Here is a 12,827-nt window from a genome sequence, read left to right as displayed (position 1 = left end):
AGAAGGAGGGAGATAGAGAGAGAGAGAGGGAGGGAGCGGAGAGAAAGAGAGAGGGGAGGGGAGAAGGAGGGAGATAGAGAGAGAGAGGGAGGAGCGGAGAGAAAGAGAGAGGGGAGGGGGAGAAGGAGGAGATAGAGAGAGAGAGGGAGGAGCGGGAGAGAAAGAGAGAGGGGGGGGGGAGAAGGAGGGAGATAGAGAGAGAGAGGGAGGGAGCGGGAAAGAAGAGAGAGGGGAGGGGGAGAAGGAGGGAGATAGAGAGAGAGAGGGAGGGAGCGGGAGAGAAAGAGAGAGGGGAGGGGGAGAAGGAGGGAGATAGAGAGAGAGAGGGAGGGAGCGGGAGAGAAAGAGAGGGGAGGGGGGAGAAGGAGGAGATAGAGAGAGAGAGGGAGGAGCGGGAAAGAAAGAGAGAGGGAGGGGAGAAGGAGGGAGATAGAGAGAGAGAGGGAGGGAGCGGGAGAGAAAGAGAGAGGGGAGGGGGGAGAAGGAGGGAGATAGAGAGAGAGAGGGAGGGAGCGGGAGAGAAAGAGAGAGGGAGGGGAGAGAAGGAGGGAGATAGAGAGAGAGAGGGAGGGAGCGGGAGAGAAAGAGAGAGGGAGGGGGAGAAGGAGGGAGATAGAGAGAGAGAGGGAGGGAGCGGGAGAGAAAGAGAGAGGGGGGGGGGGAGAAGGAGGGAGATAGAGAGAGAGAGGGAGGGGAGCGAGAAAGAGAGAGGGGAGGGGGGAGAAGGAGGGAGATAGAGAGAGAGAGGGAGGAGCGGAAAGAAAGAGAGAGGGGAGGGGGGGAGAAGGAGGGAGATAGAGAGAGAGAGGGAGGAGCGGGAGAGAAAGAGAGAGGGGAGGGGGAGAAGGAGGGAGATAGAGAGAGAGAGGGAGGAGCGGGAGAGAAAGAGAGAGGGGAGGGGGGAGAAGGAGGGAGATAGAGAGAGAGAGGGAGGGAGCGGGAGAGAAAGAGAGAGGGGAGGGGGAGAAGGAGGGAGATAGAGAGAGAGAGGGAGGGAGCGGGAGAGAAAGAGAGAGGGGAGGGGGAGAAGGAGGGAGATAGAGAGAGAGAGGGAGGGAGCGGAGAGAAAGAGAGAGGGGAGGGGGGAGAAGGAGGGAGATAGAGAGAGAGAGGAGGGAGCGAGAGAAAGAGAGAGGGGAGGGGGGGAGAAGGAGGGAGATAGAGAGAGAGGGAGGGAGCGGGAGAGAAAGAGAGAGGGGAGGGGGGAGAAGGAGGGAGATAGAGAGAGAGAGGGAGGGAGCGGGAGAGAAAGAGAGAGGGGAGGGGGAGAAGGAGGGAGATAGAGAGAGAGAGGGAGGGAGCGGGAGAGAAAGAGAGAGGGGAGGGGGAGAAGGAGGGAGATAGAGAGAGAGAGGAGGGAGCGGGAGAGAAAGAGAGAGGGAGGGGGGAGAAGGAGGAGATAGAGAGAGAGACGGAGGGAGCGGAGAGAAAGAGAGAGGGGAGGGGGAGAAGGAGGGAGATAGAGAGAGAGACGGAGGGAGCGGGAGAGAAAGAGAGAGGGGAGGGGGAGAAGGAGGGAGATAGAGAGAAATAGAGAAAACAGAAACTTTGGGATGTCTTATCAAATTCATATTACAGCAATATAAGAAGTCTTAAAAAGAAGGGAAATCTGATCTAAAACAACCACACTATCCAAACTGAGAGGTGCTACCATGCAGAGACATGCAATAAAGTACAGTATGTTCACAGAGATATCCACAGTTACTCCAGCACAGTATCTGTCTCTTCTATTATTCCATGTGACAGGCTTTGGCTTTGGATTTCACTATGTTCTTTCCAATAGAGTTCCTACACTCATAAAGACATCAATGTCCATCAATCAATCCCTTAAAAGAAGACATCACAAGAAAAACGCCATTAAATTGATACAGTCATGCCAGCAGTCTGTGGAACCGTTTACTGATGGTTCAGTATGAAAAGGTTCATGACTATCTGGTGCATAATCAAATAATTTCAATAGCATGTAAAACATGACAGGCAGATTGTAGGACATCTCATGTAAGGACTGGGAAGGGTAGGAATCACATGGACCTCAGCTGTTCTCTCGTTTACTCTCTGTCAATACAGATTTGTCATTCCTTTTCCCTTCTTTCCTTCCATCTTGTTTACCTCCTTTTGTTTTGCTCTGTCACTGTGTAGAATTAATATACTTCATCATGCTAATACAGATACATGATCATGCAGAGACTGGATGACAGATAAGGAACAGTGAGTTATACACCAGGAAATAGACTACTTGCCCCATGGAGCTGTACGGATCCCATGAAGGGGCAGATAGAGGGAGGACATGAGGGGAACATTAAAGTCAAGAGAGTGGGACAGTTTGTAGAGGTGGATTTATCTTGTACATCAGAAGTACAGTACAGGAACCATGTAATAAAGCCTCTATGAGTAGTGATAAACCAGGTCTGGGTAGAGAAAGAGGTGCAAACAGGCAGGCTGTGTAAGGTAACATGCCTCCTCTGCCCTCAGATTCAAAGAAAGGGAACAGAGGAACAAGAGATGGAAAAGAAGAAGAGAAAGAACAAGGAGAGGGAGTGGAGTGCATCAGAGCTGATGGAGGGAGGGAGGGAAGGGAGAGGGAGGGAGGGAGGGAGGAGGAGAGAGGAAGGGAGGAGGAGGGAGGGAGGGGGGAGGGAAGAAAAGAGAAGAAGTATGTGATCTGGGAGAGGGTGATGGAGAGGGAGAGTAGGGTGAAGAACTTTGGCAAAACTCACTGATTTGAGAGAGCAAAGTTGTTGTGGTGTGTTTCTTTTGTGGCTGCATGCCTGTGTGTGTGTGTGTGTGTGTGTGTGTGTGTGTGTGTGTGTGTGTGTGTGTGTGTGTGTGTGTGTGTGTGTGTGTGTGTGTGTGTGTTTCTCACCCATGGCCTGTCTGATGGTGTCTCCCAGTTTGGCCTGTATGTAGTGTTCACTGTAGGTAGGCAGGACCAGGGCCAAGCTGAGGAAATAAAGGTCTTGTCATTATACAGGACCCTGTCCTTTCTCTGTTGACACACTGAAGGCGATGCTTGGAAAAACATGTTCCATCCACAAGGTGACAGGACACTGAACATCTGCATTTAAACACATTTCAGTAGTTAAGAAAAGGGTTTTACTGTGATAGAGAGGGACAGAGAGTGCCCCCTACTGGCCAGACCTTATCACATTCATGAAGTAGAGATGTGAGACCACTGTGATGTTATAGCAACCTATCCAATCCTTTCAGATCACTACACGTTTCCAGGAGATATGGCTAGGGGTTAAAGGTTGTTTCTGTACTGGGTCAACATCTTTCAGGCCTCCCTACCTGTAGTCTGTTCCATTGACCTGAGCCCAGGTGTACGTCCTTTCTCCTCTGTCGATGTATCTCTGTCAGCGAACACACAGAGGTGTTAAAACAGTCATAATCCTAAATCGTAAACTACACGTAACTTACTTCAACCTAAATCATGCACTGATGTCACTAGGAGACGTGTAAGTGAGAATTAGTACTATTATGTGTCTTTCATTTGTGCTGATCTCACCTCATCCTGAGTTTTAACTAGAGTCTCTATGGTCTCTTCACCTGGGTTGCCATCTATCATCATTCTCCTGATCTACACAGAGAGAGAGAGAGATAATGCATGCATGGTTTTGTGTGTGTGAAAGATAAAATGAATATAAAAATATATCTTCTTCAACTGTACCACGTGTCAAAAGTGTGAATGGTTACAGGGTCTGATCTCACTGCCATTCTCTCTCTAAAACACAGTGCACATCTGTACACCAGCGAGAGAGAAAGAGAGGAATAACAACAAGGAGATCGGTAGCACATCTATATGCTGAACCTCCCTCTTGGAGTGTCTATGTATATGATAGAAGCAGGATGAAAGGAGAGGGAGAGACAGACAGAGTGGGATATCCACTGCTTCTGTAAACATGTCCTCTCATTTACAGCTAGTCACTGTATAAATCACACTCAATTAACTTTAGCAGGAGACAGGACACAACTAACACCTGTGTGTGTGTGTTTACCTGGACTTTGATGTCGTTCTCCAGTTCAGCATCGAGGAAGTCCAGAGTGACAGGCTCCTGGAATTTAGGGTTCTGAAGAGAGGAGGGTGTTTAGTCTGGTGGATGAGTTACCACGCACACACACACACACACACACACACACACACACACACACACACACACACACACACACACACACACACACACACACACACACACACACACACACACACACACACACACACTTGTATATTCAATAGCATGACTTGTTTGATATCGGTCCCCCTGAAGCATGTTGAGTTGTTACAGTGAGTTGTAATGAAACACAGTTTCAGGGATCACCAACTAGATTCAGCCGCGGGGTGATTTTTCTGGAGCGGATGGTCGGGGGGGAGGAACATAATTACTAATAATTTGTAGACTGCAAATTGACCTCAAGAAGCCCAAACAGATATGTTTGACTCAAACATATACATTTCAGACATTGCTTACATTTGTATATGATCACGTCTCTCTATTTTGCGTGGGAATACATGGGAACAGATTTCCTTAATAAAAATCACTTGGAGCTCATTTCCTGGTGTATTTACAGTCTTTAATATCCAACAATGAAAATGTAAAAATAAAAACTTGCTCAGAAAACTTGGGAGGCCAAATAAAATCAGCGCCGGCAGTCGGGAAACCCTGTAGACTGTGTAATGTTTCAGTCATGGGTTCTTAGCATGGCTTCAGGCCATAGAGTAAAACTCTGCTCCTTACCCTATCGTATTATTGTGTTCTACAGTATATACTGTACATTCAGACAAAGAGCCTAGTTTATACAGCTGAGAACTGACCGGAATACTCCAGCTTGTGTGTGTGTGTGTGTGTGTGTGTGTGTGTGTGTGTGTGTGTGTGTGTGTGTGTGTGTGTGTGTGTGCGCGCGTGTGTGTGTGTATGTTTGATACAGCCTAACTGTAGACTGTGTTAATGTCAGTAGTTAAACCCTCAGTGCGTATCAGGGACTTTCTAATGTTGTAAAGTAGCAGCAGTAATCCAGAACTACTCTGTTAAAGCACCAGTAAATGGATGGAGGCTGATACTCTGTCTCCTAGCAACGCTGCTCTACCTTTAGACTGTATACACGGTTTACAAGGTTCATATGGATTTAGTTTCTGCAAAAGCTACATAAACACACTGTGATGATGATGATTAAATGATCCTTACATTGGACGAAGAGAGAAAAGAAAGACGGAACAGTGGAGAAAAAGGAGGATGATGACGAGGATCTCAGCATGAAAAAAATACAATTAAATAAATAGTTAGAGGCCATAAGATGATACAGAAAATATAAGCACATTAAATAAATAGTTAGAGGCCATAAGATGATACAGAAATATAAGCACATTAAATAAATAGTTAGAGGCCATAAGATGATACAGAAAATATAAGCACATTAAATAAACAGTCAAATGAAGGAGAGAGAATGTAACTATAATGTATAGAGAAAGAAAGAAAGAAAGAAAGAAAGAAAGAAAGAAAGAAAGAAAGAAAGAAAGAAAGAAAGAAAGAAAGAAAGAAAGAAAGAAAGAAAGAAAGAAAGAAAGAAGTCGCAAAGTGAGTGGGTGGGGAGAGAGATCAAAATCCAACTCCAAATGTAGCGAAGGATTTGTGTGATGAATATGAAATGGGCTTTCTATTCAACCACAAATCACACGCAGAACTGAAACACAAGAACAAGAGAGAAAAGAGAGAATGTGTTCAAGAGTCCAAGGTCACCCTCCATATTCACACACCCCTCTGTTTCTCTGATCACACATGCACATGCAAACAGATCATACACAGTAAGATTGACCATGCCCTTTCACAGTAATGTACCGGAGGGATTATGGACATGATTTATAAAGCAAGTGTATGATTTGAATATAAATAGGAATTCATGACAATAGTGCACAGATGGATTCATAAAGTTTCATGAATTGATCCATCAAGTCCCAGTGAGAAAGACAAACCAGTAGCAGTACTAGGAAGGGACCTGCTGTAACCTGGCCATGTCATCATGTGTTAATTCAGTCTCTCTCCCTCTCCCTCTCTCTCTCTCCCTCTCTCTCCCTCTCTCTCCTTCTAGGACCTACCTTTCTCCCTCCCTCCCTCACTCACTCACTCTAGGACCTACCCTTCTCCCTCTCACCCCTCCCTCTAGGACCTACCCTTCTCCCTCTCACATTCCCTCTAGGACCTACCTTTCTCCCTCCCTCCCTCCCTCCCTCACTCCCTCACTCACTCACTCTAGGACCTACCCTTCTCCCTCCCTCCCTCACTCACTCTAGGTCCTACCCTTCTCCCTCCATCTCCCTCACTCACTCTAGGACCTACCCTTCTTTCCATCTCCCTCTCTCTCTCCCTCTAGGATCTACCCTTCTCCCTCTCTCCCTCCCTCTAGGACCTACCCTTCTCCCTCTCTCCCTCCCTCTAGGACCTACTCTTCTCTCCATCTACCTCTCTCCCTCACTCTAGGACCTACCCTTCTCCCTCTAGGACCTACTCTTCTCTCCATCTCCCTCTAGGACCTACTCTTCTCTCCATCTCCCTCTCTCCCTCCCTCTAGGACCTACTCTTCTCTCCATCTCCCTCTCTCACACACACGCGCATACACCCAAACTTCTAGACAATGACCCAACATAATGACAACATGACAGAAGGCTTAGAGGAAAGAAACAGTTTAACAGAACATGTAAACGAGTCAAATAAACAGTGTGAAACATTTAGCTAATTATGTGACCGTCTACTTAACTAATAACTAGTCCCTATTACTTTCTATTCCACCCACTGAGTATGGCTGCTCTAAGACTACAACAGCAGCAGGAAAACATTGACCACGCTACTGTTCATCTGAAGTGCGTTTACTGATTGGAATGATTCAAAATTCAAAAGGCTCTCTCACATCTGAGCCATCTTTGTTGCAGGCGCATTGTAACAATAGAATTGATGAAGGAAAAGAGAAACCTGCACACTGCTCTGGCTAGTATCACTATTTATTATTAAGCTTTACGTATCGGCCTCAAGGCCTTCGTCAGAGCTTTACGTAACGGCCTCAAGGCCTTCGTCAGAGCTTTACGTATCAGCCTCAAGGCCTTCGTCAGAGCTTTACGTAACGGGCTCAAGGCCTTCGTCAGAGCTTTACGTAACGGCCTCAAGGCCTTTGTCAGAGCTTTACGTATCGGCCTCAAGGCCTTCGTCAGAGCTTTACGTATCAGCCTCAAGGCCTTCGTCCAGATCTTTACGTAACGGCATCAAGGCCTTCGTCAGAGCTTTACGTATCGGCCTCAAGGCCTTCGTCAGAGCTTTACGTATCAGCCTCAAGGCCTTCGTCAGAGCTTTACGTATCGGCCTCAAGGCCTTCGTCAGAGCTTTACGCAACGGCATCAAGGCCTTCGTCAGAGCTTTACGTATCGGCCTCAAGGCCTTCGTCAGAGCTTTACGTATCAGACTCAAGGCCTTCGTCAGAGCTTTACATAACGGCCTCAAGGCCTTCGTCAGAGCTTTATGTATCAGCCTCAAGGCCTTCGTCAGAGCTTTACGTATCGGCCTCAAGGCCTTCGTCAGAGCTTTACGTATCAGGCTCAAGGCCTTCGTCAGAGCTTTACGTATCAGCCTCAAGGACTTCGTCAGAGCTTTACGTATCGGCCTCAAGGCCTTCGTCAGAGCTTTACGTATCGGCCTCAAGGCCTTCGTCAGAGCTTTACGTATCGGCCTCAAGGCCTTCGTCAGAGCTTTACGTATCAGCCTCAAGGCCTTCGTCAGAGCTTTACGTAACGGCCTCAAGGCCTTCGTCAGAGCTTTACGTATCAGCCTCAAGGCCTTCGTCAGAGCTTTACGTATCAGCCTCAAGGCCTTCGTCAGAGCTTTACGTATCAGCCTCAAGGCCTTCGTCAGAGCTTTACGTATCGGCCTCAAGGCCTTCGTCAGAGCTTTACGTATCGGCATCAAGGCCTTCGTCAGAGCTTTTGTGAGTGCTTGTAATTTGCACCCTTAAGTAGACATTGCTCCACCCACATCCATTTAGTGCATAGAATGGGGTTGGAATAAAGGAAAATAAAAATGTGTTACCAGACATAACAATGTACATTTTATAAATATTCAAATAAAGAATGTACATAAAACTTATTAAACACTGATTGGAATGATTGAAAATTACGCTTTGGTTCGTTCAACCTATTCTATTCAATTGATCTGAAATCTAATGGCAATGTAGTGGTGGCAGCCTATCAGAAGAGTTGGAGGCGTGGCTTATTGGGCTGTGGCTTTCAGGTTGTTATTTTTGCCTACCTGTGGAAGTGAACGTCATTACAGTAAATGTGGTCTGTTGTATTCCTTATTCAAACTTAAACTTGCCAGTGTCTGTAATGATACTTGCATAAGTGCATGCAATACTAAAGAGCCTGACAAGTGTTATAGGTTAAAACCTGTTGGGGCTAGGGGGCAGTATTTGCACGACTGGATAAAAAACGTACCCAATTTAAACTGGTTACTACTCTTGCCCAGAAATGAGAATATGCATATAATTAGTATATTTGGATAGAAAACACTCTAACGTTTCTAAAACTGTTTGAATGGTGTCTGTGAGTATAACAGAACTCATATGGCAGGCCAAAACCTGAGAAGATTCCATACAGGAAGTGCCCTGTCTGACAATTTGTTATCCTTCTGTTGCATCTCTATCGAAAATACAGCATCTCTGCTGTAACGTGACATTTTCTAAGGCTTCCATTGGCTCTCAGAAGGCGCCAGAAAGTGGAATGAGATGTCTGCAGTCTCTGGGCGAAGTACAGCAGCTCTGTTTGTTACTGGTCAGGCTGGGGACAGTGACACTGGAGATGCGCGTTCATGAGAATCCTCAATTTTTTTTCTTTCAGCCTTTGAATGAATACAACGTCGCCCGGTTGGAATATTATCGCTATTTCACGAGAAAAATCGCATAAAAATGGATTTTAAACAGCGTTTGACATGCTTCGAAGTACGGTAATGGAATATATATATTTTTTTTTTCACGAAATGCGCTCGCGCGTCACCCTTCGGATACTGACCTGAACGCACGAACAAAACAGAGGTATTTGAATATAACTATGGAATATTTGGAACCAAAACAACATTTGTTGTTGAAGTAGAAGTCCTGAGAGTGCATTCTGATGAAGAACAGCAAAGGTAATCCAATTTTTCTTATTGTAAATCTGACTTTGGTGAGGGCCAAACTTGGTGGGTGTCAAATTAGCTAGCCGTGATGGCCGGGCTATGTACTCAGATTATTGAAAAATGTGCTTTCGCTGAAAAGCTATTAGAAAATCTGACACCGCGATTGCATAAAGGAGTTCTGTATCTATAATTCTTAAAATAATTGTTATGTATTTTGTGAACATTAATCGTGAGTAATTTAGTAAATTCACCAGAAGTTTGCGGTGGGTATGCTAGTTCTGAACATCACATGCAAATGTAAAAAGCTGGTTTTTGATATAAATATGAACTTGATTGAACAAAACATGCATGTATTGTATAACAATGTCCTAGGAGTGTCATCTGATGAAGATCATCAAAGGTTAGTGCTGCATTTAGCTGTGGTTTTGGTTTTTGTGACATATATGCTTGCTTTGAAAATGGCTGTGTGATTATTTTTGGCAGGGTACTCTCCTGAGATAATCTAATGTTTTGCTTTCGCTGTAAAGCCTTTTTGAAATCGAACAATGTGGTTAGATCAACGAGAGTCTTGTCTTTAAAATGGTGTAAAATAGTCATATGTTTGAGAAATTGAAGTTATAGCATTTATGAGGTATTTGTATTTCGCGCCACTCGATTCCACTGGCTGTTGACTAGGTGGGATGTAAGCGTCCCACCTTGCCCAGGGGAGGTTAAGGTATCCAATGCTTGGTTACGATATTGTTGTTACTTAATATGAAAGTCTTGGGTAAAGAATATGTTCAGAAACATAACTTCATGTAATTGAACCAACACAATGATATATAAATAATTAATTTAATTGCGTGTAACCCATAGGTAATTCTATATTAAAAAGTGAACTTGGAACAAGATGAACACATGGGATGTATTTACATGAAATATTAGTTTGTATTTGTTGAGTGCTGAAAGAAATAGGTTGCAACTTAAAATATAGGATTGGTAAAAATCAAATAAAACAGTTGACATTGAATCATATATTTGGTTTCAACAAATTTAGTATTTTTTAACTGAGAAAACATAACTAATTTACTTGTAACCAGTTGAAGTAACTTTCTTAGGTTGACCCAAGGAGTCATATTTTAGTGTACCATCACTTTAGCAGAGTTTACTGGACACACACACTCCACTCAATGATCTAACGGTTAAAGATCAGCCCTAAGGGTTACTAGTCTACATCTATAATATGTTCTACTATAGTACATTTACTATCTATCTATCCTACTCTCTCTCACCTCGTGGAGCGTGATGGCATACGGCTTATTGAGTCTTGTCTTGCGGTTACGGATCCTTTTCTAACAGATACATAATGAGAGAGATGCAGGTAGCATTTCAGTGGGAGACAACATCTCCATTTGATCATATTCATTCATTGGCCAGGAACTATTATCTAAATAGAATACATGTTAACACATAGAGTATGTGGCCAGGCAGGACTCAAACCATGACCGTTGCAACCTTCAACAAAGGGTTGTGTCTGTAGCATATTTCAGCATGGTTAAAATCACATTAGTCAGAACAAGGCCTTCTGATGGCATTCATCTCTGATCCCCTCTCTGTAACAGATGTGAAGACTATTTCAAACCCTGACTGACACACTCACACACATGGTTCCTCCTTAGGAAACCTATTCAACGCTGTACGAGACCTCCAGTCACTTTGAAACAGTTCCCTTTGAAAGAGGCTGCACGCCTTTACACACACACATGGACACCCTGTTTCAAAGTGACTGGAGCAATGCTGTGCATTGCTTAGGGTCAAGTGCCAGTGCACGTGTGTGTATGAATAGATTGAACACAACAAGCCCCAACAGAGACCCTGGGGGCCAGGGCAACACATGGCCCTCTGCAGCCTGTCAAGACCTGGCCAGGGGGTGTTGAGGAGGAGGTCGGTAGAGGAGGAGAGGAAAGAGGGGAGGAATAGAAAAGGTACTGTAGGGAGGAGCAGTGGGTTGTGTTTCTCTAAAGGTGGCTCAGGAGCATTATGGTGGCCTGTTGTTAGACATCCTGCTACGATCATGTGTGGGTTCATATGAACATGAATAACATCCATAGCACCGCAGAATGAGTTGGGATTGTAAGATATGTGGTAACAGAATAGAAGAGGTAGGGGTAGTACATACCTTAGGTTGGAGGTTGGGGTGTAGCAGTACATATCCATTGGGGTCGATGGCAAAATAATATCCATTAGGTCCAATCTGAGGAGTGGAGGAACAGAAGGTTGGAGGAGACAGTTGAACATATTTTGTATACTACAGGGAACATGGATCTGTATTCACTACATCCCTGTTCTGGGTTATTACAGTATCGATCATAAACATGATTGAGTTGATATGATAGAGGGCAGGGCTGTCAAAGTAAGTCTGTTATTTTCAGGCAAAAAAAGTATACGAGCACGTGTTGTTTATGACGCCGTTGACACCAATTGTGAAATAACGCCACAATCCGTCAATTATTTTTTCGGAGTAGGTTAGATTTGTGCGTCTTCTCGCATGCAAAAATAAGCTGTAGACCAATATAAATTGTTATCTGGGAAACTGCATCTGACAGGTCTGTGGGTTCATAGTGTGAATTAATAAATTAATCCATTTCTCTCTGCCTGTTTTTTTTTCGTTTGCAACGCATCTGTGCAGCACCGTATTAATTTAACCAATGTGATTACATCACACCAGAGCAAAACACGTCGCTCTCGCCATTGAAATGTCCCGTGTTCATTGCCAATGATGTATCGCAGGGGGGCCCACGACCCCATTTTGATATGAAAATGTTTTCGCAACCCCAAAACGGATATAATCAACGGCCAATGTTTACTTTTTTAATTGAGGCTATGACAGTCTATTACAAATCAGTCTGACAGTACAGTACTTTTGACACTACAATCTGAAGGAAGTATGGTTTAAAGTGACTGAACTGCATAAGAAAGGTATTAGAAAGTTCAGAAGATCATCAGACAATACTTTTGTATGATCTTCTGTGTAGAAAAGAACAGCATCATTAACCACGTTTCCATCCACAGATTTATGCGAGGAAATACAACACCTATCACGAAAATGTAAACAGGAAGTTTCGGTACAATTTTATAAATGCCGACAGATCATTTGTTCATTCAACATCATGAGATCTTTTTGTGTCAGTATAATTAATTATGCCAGAAATGGCGGTGGAAACACCTTTATGCGCAAATATAGATATAACCATCATATCGAAGTAAACTTGGAGTCACGCGATGATGGTGTGTGGTCCTCCCACCACGACTCTGGACACCATGCAGTTTATTCGGCTACAGATAAAATAAGTTATGATGAACTTGACAGGGTGGTGAAAGTGCACAGTGATCTTGATGCTCGGTAGAGCTGAAAATGCGATGGAAACACATTGAACTTTAGATTTCTATTTGGTGCATGAAAACATATGTGGAAAAAGTACATTTTGTGTGCACTACATCATCACACACTGATTTTTATCTGCAACAAGTCCGTTTGGTAGAAACCCCACTGGAAATGGCATTCCTTATGCAGATTTTAGAATATTGGTATGAAAATTGGTCACCAGTTGGATGGGACCCTAGCTAGTGATGTTCTTCTTCATCCAGTCTGATTTTGTGCCTGGTCTCGTCAACTATGTTCTAACGAGTCCTGCCCAGCTT

At 44.3% G+C, this 12,827-nt stretch overlaps 1 pseudogene; it reads right to left on the bottom strand.

Moving 5' to 3' along the window:
- Nucleotides 1-12,827, bottom strand: part of LOC123724560 (voltage-dependent calcium channel subunit alpha-2/delta-1-like) — a 102,575-nt pseudogene that overhangs the window by 15,083 nt on the left and 74,665 nt on the right.

The sequence above is a fragment of the Salmo salar genome, chromosome ssa10 (genome assembly GCF_905237065.1).
Source record: "Salmo salar chromosome ssa10, Ssal_v3.1, whole genome shotgun sequence".
Lineage (NCBI taxonomy): Eukaryota > Metazoa > Chordata > Actinopteri > Salmoniformes > Salmonidae > Salmo > Salmo salar.
Note: the sequence above shows the minus strand (reverse complement) of the source record. Positions and strands in the feature narration are given on the sequence as shown.